At 43.2% G+C, this 20037-nt stretch overlaps 1 pseudogene; it reads left to right on the top strand.

Moving 5' to 3' along the window:
- The first annotated feature begins 4062 nt into the window (after positions 1–4062).
- On the top strand, positions 4063–19522 carry LOC136335689 (large ribosomal subunit protein uL4-like; annotated as a pseudogene).
- Positions 19523–20037: the final 515 nt, after the last annotated feature.

The following is a 20037-nucleotide window of genomic DNA, read 5'->3' as shown; positions in this document are numbered from 1 at the left end:
AATAAATAATACCCGTCAGGTAGCATTGTTTTGGGGTTAAACCCATGTTATGCAAAGTGGGAGTCCTAGACCAGTAGGGGCACCACCACCTGGAAGCTTGTTAGAAATGGAGGCTCTGGAGTCCCATCTCAGACCAGTGGAATCAGAGTTTCCCTTTTCCCAAGACCCTCAGTGATTCTGTGTGCACATTAACAGTTGAAAAGTACTGGGTTAAAAATACAATGAACATCAAACACTTCATACAGTATTTGGCATGTAGTAACCACACAATAGATAATAAGGTGTTATTATAATTATTATTTTCATTGTAAATCATCTTAGGCAGGCACATCCCTTAAGAACCTGAGCTTTCTAATTGCTAAAATGGGAATCATAATAGTATTCAACTGCCTGAAGACCAGATCACCTTTTTTTTTAAAAAAAATTTTTTTTTTATTATTTCATTTTAGAGAGTGGGGGAGAGAGAGAGAGAGAGAGAGAGAGAGAGAGAGAAGGGGGAGGAGCAGGAAGCATCAACTCCCATATATGCCTTGACCAGGCAAGCCAGGATTTTGAACCGGCAACCTCAGTGTTTCCAGGTTAATGCTTTATCCACTGCACCACCACAGGTCAGGCCCAGATCGCCTTTTTTTAAAGCAAGCAAGAGACAGACAGACAGGAAGGGAGACAGATGAGAAGAATCAACTCGTAGTTGTGGCACTGTTAGTTGTTCGTTGATTGTTTCTCATATGTGCCTTGACTGGGGAGGTGGGGGCTCAGGCCAAGCCAGTGACCCCTTGCTCGTGCCAGTGACCTTGGGCTCAAGCTAGCGGCCATGGGGTCCTGTCTATGATCCCATGCTCAAGCCGGTGAGCCTGCACTCAAGCTGGTGATCACATGCTCAGCCAGATGAGTCTGCACTCAAGAGGACAACCTTGGGGTTTCAAACATGGGTCCTCAGTGTCCCAGGTCAATGCTCTATTCACTGCGCCACCACCAGTGAGGCCAGATAATCTTTTAAAGTCCTTTCAAACTCTAGAATATCCCTATGATTTATTTGATCATTATTATAAAATAGTAATGGCTAGTATTTCATTGGCATATACTGTCTCAGGTGTTGTTCTCAATGCTTTACCTGTTTCCTTTTATTTAATCATCCAACAAGGCTATGAGATAGGTGCTATTTTTAGAGCCTATTTTACAGATGAATAAACTGAAACATGGAGAAATTAAATAACTTGCTCTATAAAACAAACAGGTAAAATCAAGATTTGAACTTTAGCAATCTGACATTACAATTCATACTCTTAACCTCGTCACTATTCTGTCACTGTGGTAAGTCCATCAAAGAGAGAGTTAAATGGAACTAAACTAATTCCAACACCATCAGTGTAGTCATTCATAGCATTTGACTCACCACTCACCATGGCTACAGCAGGCAACATTCAGGCTGTGAGTTCTCAAACCTGGCTATACATTAGAGTATTTTTTAAAGAGTGGAGACTTTTAAAAATACAGACTTCTTAAGTCTCATCTCCAGAGATTCTGTTTCAGTAGTTTAGAAATGGAAATCAAGCTTTTTTTCTTCTTCTTTTCCTTTCCCAAGTTGAGAGGAAAGGTGATAGAGAGACAGACTCCCACACATACACCCCAAGCAGGATCCACCTGGCAACCCCCATCTGGGGCCAATGCAATGCTATGCCCATTTGGGGCCATGCTCACAGCTGAGCTATTTTTAGCTCCTGAGGCAGAGATTCCATGGAGCCATCCTCAGTGCCCAGGGCCAATGTACTTGAACCAATAGAGCCATGGCTGTGGGAGGAGAAGAGAGAGAAAAAGAGAAAGAAGGGGGAGGGGTGGAGAAGCAGAAGATCACTTCTCCTGTCTGCTCTGACTGGGAATCGAACCTAGGACATCCAAATGTCAGGCCAATGCTCTACCACTGAGCTAACCAGCCAGGGCTGGAACTCAAGCTTTTTATTTTATTTTTTTTAAGCTGTTAGGGATGAATCTGATGCAGAGTCAAGATCAAGAATGTGTGGGAATATTGGCTAACAAGCCACCACTTCTGTGTTCAGTAAGTCAAACTTCTTTACAAAGTAATTGGAAGGAGGAAGGAGAAAAGGAAAGAAGAGAGGAAGGGAGAGAAAGAATGAGAGAGAGGTTGGCTGGTTGTGGAAGGATAAGCAATTCTCCCTAACTCCCACAACACACAGCCTATGTCTAAGCAGTATCCTTGCGTGCATTGTAGACGGGAAACATACATCTCCTAAGCTACTGTTGTTTGGAGGTTGTTTAAGGACATTGAGTAGGAAATATCTTGATGCCACTTAATGGAGGACTCTATTTCACCTGACCTCCATGAGGGAGACACTCCTTCAGCTAAAATAAAGGGAGTAAAACCCTCCACACCACACAAGACTACAGCACAGCTAGAAAGGAGAAGGCGGATGCAGGACAGTGCTCTAGTGAGGAGAGAATGGAGGGTATGGCACTGCGGAAGCCATCGGTATTTCCTAGAGCAGTCCACACTCAAGCAGGTCTGCAGAAACAATTGATGAAGCCTAGACTTGAAGCAAACTTTAACCCTGACATATTTAGAGCCTGAGAACAGTCTTACAATAGCATCATGAACCCATCCCAGCATTGAGAGCTGGAACATTGAAGACTATGGACTATTGATGAGGAAAAGGGCAACCCAGGAAAACAGATAAGCCTGACTGAAAATATCCCCTGAGCCACTCATGCAGAGGACAGAACTGGAAAATAAGATTAAGTTCCACTTTGTTATAATTTTGTTTTTTATACTAATGCTGAGGTTGATCATTAGCTTTAATTCTAGGAGTTGGTTTTGATTATTCTCAAAAGTTATTTTATTATATAAAGCCTTCAGTTAAAAAGATTCTCAAAATTATATCAAACACATAGCTGGACCAAATAAAGCCAGGCTGAACATTATGTTCGGGTTCTGATACTCAGCTTGAGTAAACAGAAATACCTAGAAAACACTGCCTCAGGCTTGATTTTGCTCTCATAACACATCACGCAGCCAACCCTCAGGGGCACGGAAAGGTAACGGGGAAAAAATCACTCTTTCTTTGAATAGGGTATTTCAAATTGGAAAAAGGTGGCATAATGTACCAGACTACAAAATACTAGGAAGAATTCTAGATTTGAAGAGAGTAAAATCCATAGCTGAAATTGAGGAAATATTTAGATAGAAAACAAATATAATTGCTTATAAGTAAAGCTTTAATTAACAATTATCCTTAAATAAAATATCACAAATTTGACTTTCCATGTTACTTAACATCACAGAATTCTTCAGGGATGCACGGACTAAAAAGAGGCTAACCACACAGTGAATAATTCATGTGGAATGTAGAGCCAGAGATAAAAAGAGAAGAGCAGTTGATTGTTTTGTTTTTTTTTCACCAAGAGATTGTTAATGTCACATTACATTTTATTGAACCAGCCTCAAAAAATAACAGGGCCTGAATTATTATTGCTGTTATTACCTTTCCTCTCCAAGTGCCATATCCTGGTCTCTCTTGAATTGATACATTCTGATTACTTTTGCTTACTGTAGAGATTTGCTTTTTCTACTAAAAAAGAATGCTTGACTAGAACCTCTCCTATTCGAACTTCTTCCGTTATAACCACTTGCTAGCAAATTTGAATAATCTCCTTTATCTTACTGGAATCCATTTGTTCATTTCCAACCTACATCTTCCATTTAATATATAGAATTGTTGGCCTGACCCGTGGTGGCACAGTGGGATAAAATGTCGACCTGGAACACTGATGTTGCCGGTTCGAAACCCTGGGCTTGCCTGGTCAAGGCACATATGGGAGTTGATACTTCCTGCTCCTCCCCCTTCTCTCTCTCTCTCTACTCTCTCTCTAAAAATCAATAAATAAAATATAAAAAACCAAACAAACAAACAAAATATATAGACTTGTTCTCTTGTACCTTTTCTCTCTAACTACAAAGGACAAATGTGTCTTTCAGTAGTCACAGCCATAGCTACAGCCCCACGTCACCTGAGGAATCAAGACAGCTGACACAGTGTCTGCGCAAATATGACGATGGCAGAATTGAGTGTGACTGAAAGATTCCTTGGGTCCAATTCACCTTGGAGTAAGCCAGGGAGCTGATTTTCAAGACCTTGCAAACAGCTGTGATCGAGCAAACAGACAACTTAGCAACAAAGATATGGGTCATTGACCTCTTTTCCTTTCCAGAGAAGCTTTAGTGGCCGATCCTACTCCACGTTTCCTATCAAGCTTGTCACTGTTTGTTGAAAATGTATTATTCACTCTAGCGTATGAATCAATACACCAAACTGTCCTGGTTTGTTTGTGTCTTTGGTTTTATGATTTGGGTGTTTTGGTTTGGGCTTCTTGAGTGTTTCTGTTTTGGGTTATTGTTCAAGAAAACTAAGGTCAGAACTCCTTTCGTTCAACTTTAAGCTGCTAGGATTTTCTTTTCTACCTTTGATAAAAAGTCCAATCCTGCACAGAAGAAATATACAAACTGGATAAAAAAAATTGGTCTTCGTGAGTTATAGAAACTGCCCTGGCTTGATAGGGGCAACTTGAGGTGGAGCTCAGGATACAGAAACTCAGGTCCAGCGCCCCCTCCTCCCCAAGTTTGCACTCTTTTCTCACCCACCCTCTCATCTTTAACTGCTTTTCTTAAAAAAGGGAACTAAAACTAAATCACAAGGCTCTTAGATTAGGTGGCTTAAACAACCAACACTTATTTCTCATAGTCTGGAGGCTGAGAAGTCCAAGATCAAGGTGCCAACAGACTCAGTGTCTAGTGAGGGCCAGATGGTCATCTTCTCACTGTGTCCTCATGTAGTGTAAGGGTCAAAATATTTCTGAGGTCTCTTTTATAAAGGTACTAATCCCACTGATTAAGTGCCAACCTCATGACCAACTTACCATCCAAAGACCCGACGTCTTAATACCATCACATTGGAGGTTAGGATTTCAGCATGGGGGAGGGGAGATACAGCCTGGGCTGTTTATTGTTCCCCTGAGGACGGGGTAGATTTTAATTTGATCACCAGGCAAGCTTCTCTGAAGCATCACCACCCTGAAGTCCAGTCTGACACCTATTTTCTGGATATCTCTATTTAGACTCCAAAATGGATCTTACCCTTCACCCAGCTGAAGAGAGTCCAATGATGGGGTCTTTGTGAGTGGTAGAAACCTAAACCAGCCAGTTGTGGAATTTGATAAAGAGCTGTGCTTGAGGGTGATGTTCCAAGGTTTGGGGAGGTCCCAGTCAATGTGAGCATTTCTCTGAACATCAGCTCTTTTCACAGCATGGTTCTGAATGAGTCCCCTTGAGCAAGACCAGACTTATAGCCAGGAAGGACCTTGGTAAAGGAAGGAAATTTGGCAAATTATTACAACATCCTGCCTTTCATAAGCCAGGAGCCTCCCCTAGGTGGGAGCTGCTAGCTGCTTTGGAGAACTTGGCTGTGATTTTCTCTCCCCATAACCCCTGGAGATTACAGAGGCATGCAGGGTGTTGTTTGAAACTCAGAGAAGACACCTGCCCCCAGGCTCTCCCAAGGAACTGCAGGGTGTCGTGTGGGAGTATTTACACCATTGAAATATGCTATGCTACAAATAAAACTTTGTCTTTTTCTTTTCCTCCTGAAAAGCTGGATGTCAAACATTCTACCAGCACACTACTGGAAAGGGTCCATCTCGGAGACAAGCTATGCATTCCAGAGCTTTGCAAGGAAGCCCCCTATGGTGTCCCCATGAAGGGGCCTGTGCTCAGCATTTAGTCCATGACTACTTTCCAGAACTCAGCGTAAGCAGCTCTGACACCTGCTGGGCCTAGAACAGAGAGGAAGTCCCACCCCCTCCAACTTCATCTTTTCTGTGGGGCCTCTGTCCTAGCCCTGCTGGCTGCAGAAGGGCCCTTCAGGCACCAGGATACTCAGATAGAACTGAAATGCCCAGCATGCAGAGATGGCTCCATCAGGGTAGGACCATCCCACCAAACCAGCCCTGGGTGGAGCCCATGGTTATGGCACCAGGAACAGCAGCTGCACCACTGGCCTCACTGGATGCTGGATGCCTGTGGCGGGTACGATGGCACGGCTGCCCACAGATACTGGATGTATCGGCCACAGCTGGAGCCACAGAGCACATATCCATTCTCCCATCATTCTTGTACCAAGAGCTATAGAGTCAAGGGGGGCAGAGCCTACAGAAGATGTTTGAAAGAAATTATGGAACTTGCTGTAGGTATGTCATATCACAGTTGGTTGAGATTGCTTTTAAAGTCTTCAATATTAGGTATCAAGTTCAAGAAAAAAAATGAACAATGAAAAATTCTCTTGTCAGAGAATTTATAGAATTTACTGTTCACTACAAAGATATGTACTGGTTAATTAATTTAAAATGTATCCATGCTGTTGGAAAAGGTAAGATTTCATTCTTGTTTATGGCTGAGTAGATTTGGTCCATAAAAACAAATAACCAGAGTTGCTAATGTCAAGAGAAATAGGGAGATGATATCAGTAAAATATAATATGTGTTACTGCTATGTCCTATCTCACAGATTATTTCTTGACTAAAAGTCAGCTCTGCCCCAGGAGGGTCCCTGATACGTCCACTCAACCCCCCGTGTCCATATAAGCAAGAAATCAGTTTATCTCTTGGATTCCCTTGCCCCTTCCACACACGTAGAAGATCCAGGATGCTAGATAACCTCAGGAAGGACTTCTGCTTGTACCTATCTAGTGCTTTGCTACTCTGCAGTCAAATGAGCTTCCTTGTAGCTGGAGAAACCAATAGCAGCTACTGAAGGTGGTGGGCTCAGCATGAAGTGTGTAGTGGGCACACTGAAGGCAGATGAAGCTGCAGCTGAAGGCTGGACATCCTAGAGTGGCCTCTTCTGTCCGATGCTGCTCCTTCTGCTGGTGTTTAAATAGGGTCTGAAGTGACCAGTTCTCCCCTCGTCCAGGCTACAGTGGGTCTTCTGGTTCTATGGAGAGGGGCTCCAGTTCCTACTGCAGCTCTTTCTAGTTCCCTCCCTGGCCTTTTCCTCATGCCAGGGGCCCCCATCCCACTCCTGCCAACAGATGCTGTGATCAGGAACATCATAGACCCCAAACCCTCTGACCTCTTACTTGTCACCCTTAGGAAAAAGACCCCCTCTATTTTCATATCCCAGCCCAGGCTCAGACTCTATCACCAAATGAGTAAAAGGGGAGGAAAAATTCACCACCAGCTATTATTACGGGAGCTCTAACCCCTACACTCTAAAGTCCTTTAGGTACAAAGCAGTCAGTCATCTGCTGCTATGTACAATGCTTTCTTGAAAAGAAGAATAACAGCCAAATGTAAGAATTTTGAAAGACTCTTGGGATCTACTTCACATGGGCTAAAAATGCATTTAATTATATATTCATATATACTAGCGGTGAAAGTGGTTGCTTCTCGCGGTAAGGAAACAGGGAAGTCAGAAAACAGCTATTTTTCATAAGACAACAGAACTCTTTGGCTCCTTAGCATATAACCACTTATAGATTTAATACAATATAAAATAGTTTAAGAATAAATGCTACTTTGTGATTTTAAAATAGCTTTGGAGAGAAGAAGCAAATCACATACAGACTGAGGAAAAAGAATGGCTTCAGACCTTTAGGCAGCCAACACTAGAAGCCAACCCCGATGGAGAAATGCTAATTTTTGAGCTAAATGGTTTCCAAATGAGAATTATATTCTCAAACTCTTATATCTTGCAGTAGAATCAAGACACCTGTAGACATATAAGGCCTCTTGGCCAGGTTAGTTTAACAGAGCAGAAGCTACTCTAACCAATTGTTGCGGTCTGTTTGTGTCCCCACCCCCAAAACACTTCATATGTTGAAATCCTCATGCCCAATGTGATAACATGGGGGATGTTCTTTGGAAGGTGATTAGCCCTGAGGGTGGAACCCTCATAAGCGAGGTTAGTGCCTTTATAAAAAAAAATTTTTTTACAAGTTCCCTTGTTCTTTCCAACATGTGAGGGCACAGCCAGAAGCGGCAATCTGCAACCTGCAAAGGGGTCTCTCACTAGAACCCAAGCACACTTGGCACCCTGATCTTGAATCTCCAGTCTCCAGAACAGTGAGGAATAAATTTTTGTTGGTTTTAAGCCATCCGGTCTGTGGTAGTCTGTTCTAGTAACCTAAATAGACTAAGACCCCGGTTTAAGCGGAAAGGACTAGTTATGAGGTAGAGAGAGCTTGCAGATTTGGGGGTGAGAGTGAAAGTACACTGTGCTTCCAGGAGTAACACCCCAGTGCCCAGCACAGAGCTGCCCACCGAGGCAGGTGCGGACTCTGACATAAACCAGGAGGCTGCCGTCACAGATGCCAGTTCCAACCTCTGCCTGTCCCATCACCAGGACACTGCTAAATCACGTGCTTCAGCCGCACTTCGGACTCCAGAGCCCCGCCCTGCTCCTTCACCCAGATCTGCACCTGCCAAATGGCAGCCTCGGGTCCTGCCTCTCTCCCAAGTAATTCAGCCCTGGACCCAGGGTGTGATGCTGACACACATGCAGCTGACTGGCGGAACCAAAATCACACGTCTGCAACCCAGCAGCTGAAAAATGATCTGGAAAATGTCCTCTGTTAAGAACATAGAATTTATAATGTGGGAAACTGTTTAAACGATGGGAAGGGGGTGTTCAAAAATTTGAGGCACCCTGAATGAGAAATGACTACGTGCAGACGTGAACTTTTACCTCTTATGGATTTGTTCTCAGGGCACAACCAAACATACTAGTTTCTTCACCAAACAAGGGAATGAATCAAGAAAGAGGGAGATACAAAATTAGATAATAGGAGGTCAAACACAGGGAGGCAGGCAGGCAAAAGAAGTTCCCAAGATGATGGATGACTTAATGCTTCCACCTCTATTGAAAGTAACCAGAGAATTAGGATAGGCTCGTGGGCACTGCACAATCAGGAGGAAGGGCAACTACTAACCCTGAGAAAACAAAAAGGGATACAAGGAAATATAATCTTAGCATGCCCCTTGTCTCAGGTCTGACCAGCATCTGCGTGGGCATGATAGTGTGAACACGCAGTCAGGAGGGGAAGCAGCGACGTGACCATATGGGCAGGCTGGAGCCGGGGGGGGGGGGGGGGGGGTTTACAGCAGTTACAAGCAGTAAGTCCTCATCTTCTGCTTTAGGAAGCCAAAGATAACATGTAACATTGAAAAATTGAGAAACAGTAATATAAGCATTTAGGATATGGAAGTAAACACCAGAAGAAAGTTTTTTTTGTTGTTTTTGGGGTTTTTTTTTTTTGTATTTTTCTGAAGTTGGAAACGGGGAGGCAGTCAGACAGACGCCTGCATGCACTCGACTGGGATCCACCTGGCATGCCCACCAGGGGGCGATGCTCTGCCCATCTGGGGCATTGCTCTGTTGCAACCAGAGCCATTCTAGCGCCTGAGGCAGAGGCCATAGAGCCATCCCCAGTGCCCTGGGCCAACTTTGCTCCAATGGAGCCTTGGCTGCAGGAGGGGAAGAGAGAGACAGAGAGGAAGGAGAGGGGGAGGAGTGGAGAAGCAGATGGGCAATTCTCCTGTGTGCCCTGGCCGGGAATCAAACCCGGGACTCCTGCACGCCAGGCCGACGCTCTATCACTGAACCAACTGGCCAGGGTTCAGAAGAAAGTTTTTTAATGTCAAACACTGTCACCTTGGGAAAACAAAATTTTGGAGTAGGAAGGGGAGGAAGATTGCTGTTTTCATTATAAACCTGACATATATATACACTGCTCACAAAAATTAAGGGATCAGAGAATGTGCAGATACTCCAGTACTTTCAGCCTTTTGTACAGTGCATTTTCACCAATGAAATAAAAGTTGGTTTTGCATCTCATTTGCATAACTGAACAACTTTCTTTGACTTGTTTGCTTTTCTGATGTTTTTATTTAATAAAAGAAATCAGCCTGAACTGTAGTAACGCAGTGGATAAAGCGTTGACCTGGAACACTGAGGTTGCCAGTTCAAAACCCTGCACTTGTCGCCCTGGCCGGTTGGCTCAGTGGTAGAGTGTCGGCCTGGTGTGCAGGAGTCCCGGGTTCGATTCCCAGCCAGGGCACACAGGAGAAGCACCCATCTGCTTCTCCACCCCTCCCCCCCCCTTCCTCTTTGTCTCTCTCTTCCCCTCCTGCAGCCAAGGCTCCACTGGAGCAAAGATGGCCCGGGCGCTGAGGATGGCTCCATGGCCTCTGCCTCAGGCACTAGAATAGCTCTAATTGCAACAGAGCGGCCCAACTGGGCGGAGCATCGCCCCTTGGTAGGCATGCCGGATGGATCCTGGTTGGGCGCATGCGGGAGTCTGTCTGACTGCCTCCCTGTTTCCAACTTCAGAAAAATGCAAAAAATTTAAAAAAATTAAAACAAAAACAAAAACAAAAAAAACCCTGCACTTGTCTGGTCAAGGCACATATGGGAGTTGATGCTTCCCGCTCCTCCCCCCTTTCTCTCTCTCTCTCTCTCTCTCACTCTCCCTTTTTCTCTCTCTCACTCTCTCTCTTCTCTAAAATGAATAAATAAATAAAAATTAAAAGTTAAAAAAATCAAATGCTTCTTTTTTTATCGTTTCATATTCATTTTGAAATATCCCCTAATTTTTGTGAGCAGTATATATATACACATACATACATATATGCACACACATTAATTATAGTAAAAAATAAATGTGGGAAAAGTATCGTTTATAGTATCTCTCTCCTTGAGACACATACACGTGTCTCAGATTCTCCCCTTCCTGTGTACACCTGCTCATTCTGTAAGCCGTTCTCTCATCCTGTCAGGATGACAAACTACATGGGCCGCCGGCTCCTTCCCGAAAATCAACCCTAGAGAAAATAGAAGCCAGAAGAAAACCTGGATTTGAAGACTTAATGACAAAAAATAAAATAAAACACTATGAGAAGTCCCTGGGCAGTCTGAAGACTTGGGAATTATTATATTGGGGGGAAGGAAGGGAAGAGGAGGGAAAGGAGAGAAGCCTTCATCCTGGGGGGGACAGTAGCCACAGGTGGCTGTGAGGTGAAGAAACAACTTTCTGTTCTGCTCCCACTTCTCCCTCACAATCACCACCTGCCAATCACCATGGAAACCGGCAGGGGCAGGAGGGTACAGCACCGCAGTGCCAATGCCCTGTGGGAGGAAGGAGGGCTAGAAAGAGTGGGTGTGTAACCACCAGCTGCCCTTGTTGTTCACCACTGTACCCCTCCCCTTCCAAGGCCCCAGTGTAAAGGGAGCAAAGCCATGGAGAGACTGCCTCTGGAGAGTATAAAATGGTAAATACAGTCATAGGCCTGGTTAACAATGTATCCATGGGGATACATTCTGAGAAATGAATTGTTAGGCGAGCTGTCGTTGTATGAACATCATAGCGTGCACTTACAGAAACCCAGATGGCACAGCCTGCTACACACCTAGTCCATGTAGTGTAGCCTAGTCTATGTAGTGTAGCCTTTTGCTCCTAGACTGCAAGCCTGTACAGCCTGTTACTGAACCAAACAACACGAGATTAAATCAGGCACAAGAGAAAAATAGCGTGATCAAAAGACACAGTAAACAAGAGATATATGAGGCTTCTGCCAACATAACACGGCACACGGTTTTACAGAAAACTTTTTCTGTAAGTAGAAAGACTACACTCTAAAATAACAATAAAAAGTATATCAAATGCATAAACCAGTAACATAGTCATTTATTATGAAGTTTTATAAACTGTTCATAATTATATGTGCCATACTTTTATATGACTGCCAGCACAGTAGGCTTGTTCACACCAATATTACCACAAACGTGTGAGTAATGTTTTGTGTTATGACATCAGTAGGTGACAGGAATATTTCAGCTCCAATGTTTTCTTATGGGATTACCACTGTACATGTGCTACTTTGTTGACTAAAACGTCATTATGCTGTGTCTGACTGTACACACTAGAAAAGTTATTTGTGTGAGGCGGGCAAGTTGGAATAATCACCATCAGTTCTGTGGGCTTTGAGGCTCTCTTTCCTGGCTTTAATTCACTTATATCCACTGGAGGCTGGGCTGTAGCCATTTTCCATCACATAAACATGTGTAGTAACTGATATTCCAAGGGGAAGAAGAGTTTGGGAGACAAAATAACCAGAAATCCATATTAAGAAGTACAACTACTATGTAAGAAAACAATAAACTCAACAATGTAAACCATCTAAATTAGAATTATGAGAGGAGATGGAGCAAGAAATTAAAATAATGAAGATAAATATATTAAAAGGTTGAGGTTCATAGCAGAATGAATGAAGAACAAGAAAAATTAAAGGACCCAGTTGAGTACTAGGTATGAAATATGTAATAGCTGAAATGAATAAAACAACAGATAAGATATACAGCCAGATGAATAAAGGTGATGAATAAGTCAGTGAGTTTGAAGATCAGATGAGAAGCTCTCCTGGAAGTCAGCAGGAAAGGGGCAAGAGATACAAAACACAAAGGAGCCCTGGCCAGTTGGCTCAGTGGTAGAGCATCGGCCTGGCATGCAGGGGTCCCGGGTTCGATTCCCGGCCAGGGCACACAGGAGAAGCACCCATCTGCTTCTCCACCCCTCCCCCTCTCCTTCCTCTCTGTCTCTCTCTTCCCCTCCCGCAGCGAGGCTCCATTGGAGCAAAGATGGCCCGGGCGCTGGGGATGGCTCCTTGGCCTCTGCCACAGGCGCTAGAGTGGCTCTGGTCATGACAGAGCGACGCCCCAGAGGGGCAGAGCATCGCCCCTGGTGGGCGTGCCGGGTGGATCCCAGTCGGGCACATGCGGGAGTCTGTCTGACTGTCTCTCCCCGTTTCCAGCTTCGGGGAAAAAAAAAAACACAACAAAACACAAAGGAAAGCGAGGCGTTCTGGAGGCCAGAACGAGAAGGGCTGGCACCTGAGCAGTGACTGTGCTCTGTCAGTTTGGCTGAACTACAGCTCCCCAAAGTCCTTTTCCTGCACATTCTCAGTTATGAGGGGCCACAGGCGAGGTCTCTGTGATCTTGCTCTAGTTGTGATGATCTCTTCATTATCTCTGGAAATTTTAACAAAATTCTTTTCATGTCTTTGAGGTTTTTAAATTTTATTCTGATGTTTCTAGGTTTGTAATTTTTCTTACATTCTTTTAGTTTTTTCTCTCTTTCTGTATCTGGATGTAATTGTCAGAGTTCAATTGGAGGAGCAAAGCTATTAGGAGATTGTGTGTGTGCATGTGTGTGTGTGTGGGTGTACACAATAACACATACACACACAAGTTTATTAAATTACTTGTATATGGCCCTGGCCGGTTGGCTCAGTGGTAGAGCGTCGGCCTGGCGTGCAGAAGTCCCGGGTTCAATTCTCGATCAGGGCACACAGGAGAAGCGCCCATTTGCTTCTCCACCCCTCCCCCTCTCCTTCCTCTCTGTCTCTATCTTCCCCTCCCGCAGCCGAGGCTCCATTGGAGCAAAGATGGCCCGGGCGCTGGGGATGGCTCCTTGGCCTCTGCCACAGGCGCTAGAGTGGCTCTGGTCGCAACAGAGCGATGCCCCGGAGGGGCAGAGCATCGCCCCCTGGTGGGCAGAGCGTCGCCCCTCGTAGGCATACGGGGTGGATCCCAGTCGGGCGCATGTGGGAGTCTGTCTGACTGTCTCTCCCCGTTTCCAGCTTCAGAAAAATACAATAAATAAATAAATAAATAAATAAATTACTTGTATAGTTAAGAGGACTATACAGAGGAATAAGTAAATATGAATAAGGGTCTTAAAGGCAGCAACATTTGAACAAAAATATAATAATTTTTGAGCTAGCAGAAAACAAAAAGGAAGTATAGTAAATTTAAAATATGAGACATGACAGGAGAAATAATTTCTAAGTAGTAATATAGTAATTACAATAAATGTACATAAAGTTAACTTACAAATAAAAAACAAATACTCTCGGATGGTATTAAAAATAAAAATAAAATTCAAAAATATGTTGTCTTGTTATCTTTGAGAAACATTAAAACCAAAAAACTCATGAAGGTTGAAAAATAAAGAGTAAAACCAAAAAAAAAAAAGAAAGAAAGAAATCTGAAATAACAATTATAATAGCTGACAAAAAGGAATTTAAATAAAAGGTAAACAAAATAATAGAGTGAGAAGATATAACCATTACAAACAAATGCATGCAGTGAGTAATAGGTCACAGTAACTGACAGCAGACAGAGAGAAACCTATAAATACTGGCAGTTTTTAACACCCAGCTATTGGAAATGTATTATACAAACAAAAATTAAGCAGATTTTTATCTAAAAAGTATAATTAGTAGACTTATACTATCATTTATATTGTTTAGGTCTTTGACAGATATGTTCTAATGGCATGCTATGTATAATATAAGTCTTTTGATATGTATGTTATAAAAGTTCATGCAACATCTTTCAAACATAATGAAATAATATAAAAAATGAGTAACAGAAATATTTTTAAATGTCCTATGTTTTGAAAATACCATGTTACTAAATAACTTATGGGTCAAAAATGAAATTATAATGAAAATGAAGAAATATCCAGAATTAAATGAACATGAAAACAAAATGTATAGGACATAACTAAAGCAATATTTCGAAGACCATTTATAACTTTAAATATGTTTATCAGAAAACAATAAAAGTTGAAAAGAAATATGCTTCAGCATCCAACTTAAGACTTTATAAAATAAAACATCAAAGCAAACCCAACAAAGAAAAGGGAATAATTTTTTAATGTAATTTTTAAAAATATCTTATAATTTCATTTGTCAGTTATGCATCAATTTAAAAAACACATAAAAAATTAAAAGAAATATCAGGTACTTTTACTGTACCAGGTCTTTTTTTTTTTTTTTTTTTTTTTTTTCCTGAAGCTGGAAACGGGGAGAGACAGTCAGACAGACTCCCGCATGCCCCTGACCGGGATCCACCCGGCACGCCCTCCAGGGGCGAGACTCTGCCCCTCAGGGGCGTCGCTCTGCCGCAACCAGAGCCACTCTAGCGCCTGGGGCAGAGGCCAAGGAGCCATCCCCAGCGCCCGGGCCATCTTTGCTCCAATGGAGCCTTGGCTGCGGGTAGGGAAGAGAGAGACAGAGAGGAAGGAGGGGGAGGTGGAGAAGCAAATGGGCGCTTCTCCTATGTGCCCTGGCCGGGAATCGAACCCGGGTCCCCCGCACGCCAGGCCGACGCTCTACCTCTGAGCCAACCGGCCAGGGCTGTACCAGGTCTTTAAAATAGATATAGAGTTGAAAATATACAGATAATTAAATACTTCATTCATTACAACAAACTCAATTTTACATGGGAATAAAACTGCAATGCACGAACACTATCCTATGCAATGGCCCGACGTCGCACCGGGAGGAAGTAGCAGAACTGGTTTTCAATCTCAGGTCTGTCTGTCTCCAGCATCAATGCTTTGGCCCCTCGGTTGCACTACTTCTCTTTATCCTTCTAGTTCTTTATCTCTGTCTAAATTCCATGTTACCAGTCTGCACTTGATTTAGGTAAAGAATGCCTTAAATCTTACTAGTTTCCAATACTTTTCAAGTGTCATTAAAGAAAATATGCCATCCAGAATGGTTTGTTACAGGGGGCACAGGTGTCTCAATTTTTAAAAATTACATTCCTTTTCAATGTTAATTCATGGTGGACGATTCAGGGTCCCTTGCTGAATGGCATTTAGAACTTTGCATAGAGTTATACCCCATGCCAATATAATAATTTTTTTTTAAGTAGAGGAGATGAATAAGACTAAAAGCTCTGTTTCCTGTTAAGTGTGATAAGAAGAAAAGGTGACAACGAATTAAAACAGGAATCAAAAAAATAATAATAATAAAGAAAAGGAAATAATTACAGATTTAAAAAACAAACATAGATAAAATGGATAAATCCCTGAAAAACATAGGAAATGCCAAACTAGTACCAGAATAAAACGAAATTTAAGATAGATTCACAAGAAGTTCAATTGCTAGTTAAAATTCAAGTCTTTCCCTGTCAGGGCCCCCAGGTTGAGAGGAGTGTGGTCCTCTCTCCTCTCCTCTCCTCTCCTCTCCTCTCCTCTCCTCTCCTCTCCTCTCCTCTCCTCTCCTCTCCTCTCCTCTCCTCTCCTCTCCTCTCCTCTCCTCTCCTCTCCTCTCCTTTCCTCTCCTCAGCATGGTGGGTGCTTGTCCACTGATAACGGTGTACAGTGGGTCCTCGGGTTACGACACTGTTCCATTCCCATGATAGTGATGTAACTGAAATTTTGGTGTAAGTCAAAACACACCTTAGCCTATTTAACTTACCTATCCTAACACAGTTGTAAAATCATAATATAGAACACAGAAACACAACTAAGCCACAGAAAAAAATGAGTGTAAAAAAATTCCTTACCTTTATTCCTGTGGTTGGCTTGCACACTGTAGGGTCATTGCAAGGTGGAGGAGAGTGACTTATTGGGATGCTAGAGAGGCAGGAGAACCTGCAGAAGGTGCTGGAGATACTGGGTCAGGTGAATCAAGATTGCCTAAGGAACATGCAGGAGATGCTGGAGATGATTCTACCTGTAGTACAGGTGTTTCATCTCGAGAAGCAGCTGACGTAGAGGGTACAGGATCTGTTGAAGGCCTCTATACCTTCTTAAAGAATTACTCCAGTCTAGTCTGGAAGGTTGATGACTTCTTCTCTTCCAAAGTCTGCCTATAGCAGGGGTCCCCAAACTAAGGCCCGCGGGCCGCATGCAGCCCCCTGAGGCCATTTATCCGGCCCCCACCGCACTTCCGGAAGGGGCACCTCTTTCATTGGTGGTCAGTGAGAGGAGCATAGTTCCCATTGAAATACTGGTCAGTTTGTTGATTTAAATTTATTTGTTCTTTATTTTAAATATTGTATTTGTTCCCGTTTTGTTTTTTTACTTTAAAATAAGGTATGTGCAGTGTGCATAAGGATTTGTTCATAGTTTTTTTTTTATAGTCTGGCCTTCCAATGGTCTGAGGGACAGTGAACTGGCCCCCTGTGTAAAAAGTTTGGGGACCCCTGGCCTATAGCATTGCAAGACATCCAAAACAGCTCTGTAGACTTTACTGAATCTGTCATTGCTGGGGTCCTCAGCCTGAAATTTTGCCAACCCATCCTATACATTAGAAAAACCTTCTGCCACACCCTTGGTAGTAAATCTCATGGATTCTGAGGTTTCTATCTCTTCCTCTTCAATCAGCTGCTTCCCCAGCTGAATGAGGTCCTCAGCAGACAGCTTCGCTCCATGTGATGCCAGTAGTCCTGTGACGTCCATCGTGATGGCTTTCCTCTTCTTCAAAGCACTACCATCTGAAGACTCTGACTTTCATTTAGGAGCCATGATAAAGGCCAAAAGTCACCAAAGCAACCAAATGGAACATTTGCACTTCTAATAGTCCAAAATGGTGTACATAAGTGTAATGGAAGGTGCCAACTCCCTCACTCATATGTGCATTATTGCGTGTTCTTCCGCTGTGCACAACCAGCCCACATAGTCTGTAAGTGCAATGCTAATGGTGTAAGCTGAAACATTCACTTCTCAATTTTTTTTTAAGTTTTTATGGGAGTAAGCATCATCAATTAAACATCATATGTTGAGACTGTCCTAACCCAAGGATTCCCTGTATTCTGAAAAGGAGGAATCATCTGGAAAAAATATCACTTTGCCTGCTGTGTTCAAGATTCCCATTTGACCTGCCCAGGCAGTGACACAGTGGTTAGAGCATCGGACTGGGACGTGGAGGACCCACGTTAGAGACCCCAAGGCCTCCAGCTTGAGTGCGGGCTCAGCTGGTTTAAGCAAGGCTCACCAGCTTGAGCCCAAGGTCGCTGGCTTGAGCAAGGGGTTACTCGGTCTGCTGTAGCCCCCCGGTCAAGGCACATATAAGAAATCAATCAATGAACAACTAAGGAGCTGCAACGAAGAACTGATGTTTTTCATTTCTCTTTGTTCCTGTCCATCTGTCCCTATCTGTCCCTCTCTCTAACTCTCTCTGTCTCTGCCAAAACAAACAAAAAAAACCCACGATTCCCATTTGACCAGATATTGTGAACTTTGTTTACACCAACTTGCACAAAAATAGTAGATAGCTCTATGCTATCAGTGAATTGTCAAGTCATCCAACCAGTGTTGATTCATGGGGTACTGACAGAACTATGACTCGCATTCCCAGAGTTCTGGGTGAAGGGACTCATTGTCTTGGCCAGGGTGCTTTTGGAAATATGTGTCATGGGAGCTGTATGTTTGCACCACCCAAATCTGGTGTCATTGGCATGCACAGTGGGCACAAAGAAGTGATATGCTGTCTGCTCTGTCCTTCTATCCTAGCTGCCTCAGCCTCACCAGTGCTGGTCATGTCCAAGGGTCATAACATTGAGGAAGTTCCTGAATTACTTTTGGTGGTTGAAAATAAAGTTGAAGGCTGTAAGAAAACCAAGGAAGCTGTTTTGCTTAAGAAACTTAAGGCCTAGAATGATATCATGAAGGTCTGTGCCTCTCATCAAATAAGAGCTTGCAGGGGCAAAAAGAGAAACCATCATCGTGTCCAGTGCAGGGGATTTTTTGTACAATAAATACAACGGTGTCATCAAAGCCTTCAGAAACATCCCTGGAATTCTTCTGCTTACTGTAAGCAAATTGAACATTTGAAATTTGCCCCTGGTCAGCACGTGGGCCATTTCTGCATTTGAACTGAAGGTATTTTCCACAAGTTAGATGATCTGTATGGCACTAGGCATAAAGCTGCCTCCCTCAAGAGTAACTACAACCTTCCCATGTACCAGGTGCTCAGTACAGACCTTAGCAGAATCTTGAAAAGCTCAGAGATCTAAAGAATCCTTGCCCTGGCTGGTTGGCTCAGTGGTAGAGTGTCGGCCTGGCGTGCAGGAGTCCTGGGTTTGATTCCCAGCCAGAGCACACAGGAGAAGCACCCATCTGCTTCTCCACCCCTCCCCCTCTCCTTCCTCTCTGTCTCTCTCTTCCCCTCCTGCAGCCAAGGCTCCATTGGAGCAAAGTTGGCCCAGGCACTGAGGATGGCTCCATGGCCTCTGCCTCAGGTGCTAGAATGGCTCTGGTTGCAACAGAGCAACGCCCCAGATGGGCAGAGCATCGCCCCCTGCTGGACATGCCGGGTGGATCCCGGTCGGACGTATGCTGGAGCCTGTCTGACTGCCTCCCTGTTTCCAACTTCAATAAAATACAAAAAAATAAAATAAAAGAACCCTCAGTGGAACATGCAAGAAGATTCATCACAGAGTCCTGAAGAGGAATCTACTGAAAAAACCCTTAGAATTATGTTGAAGCTAAATGAATATTCAAAGACCATGCACTGAAATGTCATTCTTTGCTAGGCCAAGAACCAGAAGCTCCAGGTAGATAAAGCAGCAGTGGTTTTAGAAGCCAAATCAGATGAGAAGGGGTTTCCGGGCAAGAAGCCTGTGGTAGGGAAAGAGGGAAAGAAGGCTGTTGGTGTATGTTAAGCAGAAGAAACTTTTGGTGGGAACAAAAGGTTGCTGTTGCCAAGAAACTAACAGCTAAGAAGAAGCTTGCCACAGAAGAAAAGAAGTATAAGGCATACACTTAAATTGGTTTATTCCATAAAGGTCGAATCACTTCGGACAGCTAAGTTTGAATAAAAACCTGATCAAAAACAAACCAACAGTAGCAAACAAAACTACATCCCAAGGATCTCTAGACTGAATGCTTTTAAAATGAACTCTATCGAATTTCCAAAAGCACAGTTCCTAAGTTATATATGTTGTTCCAGAAAATGCAAAAAGAAATGATAATTCTCAGTTCATTTTATGAAGCTGATATAATCTCATTTCCCTTCATGCTTCTGGATTTTAAGCCATGGTTCAGAAAGTTTCCCTCACTCTCACTTTTTAGGGGAATTCATCCATGTCTTTCCTAGTACATGTATGGTTTCATTTTATTTTTACATTTATGTCTTTGATCCATTCAGAATTTATTCTGCCCTATACTATAAATAATG

Source organism: Saccopteryx bilineata, chromosome 4 (genome assembly GCF_036850765.1).
Source record: "Saccopteryx bilineata isolate mSacBil1 chromosome 4, mSacBil1_pri_phased_curated, whole genome shotgun sequence".
Taxonomy (NCBI): Eukaryota; Metazoa; Chordata; class Mammalia; order Chiroptera; family Emballonuridae; genus Saccopteryx; species Saccopteryx bilineata.
This window is presented reverse-complemented; position numbering and strand designations above follow the sequence as displayed.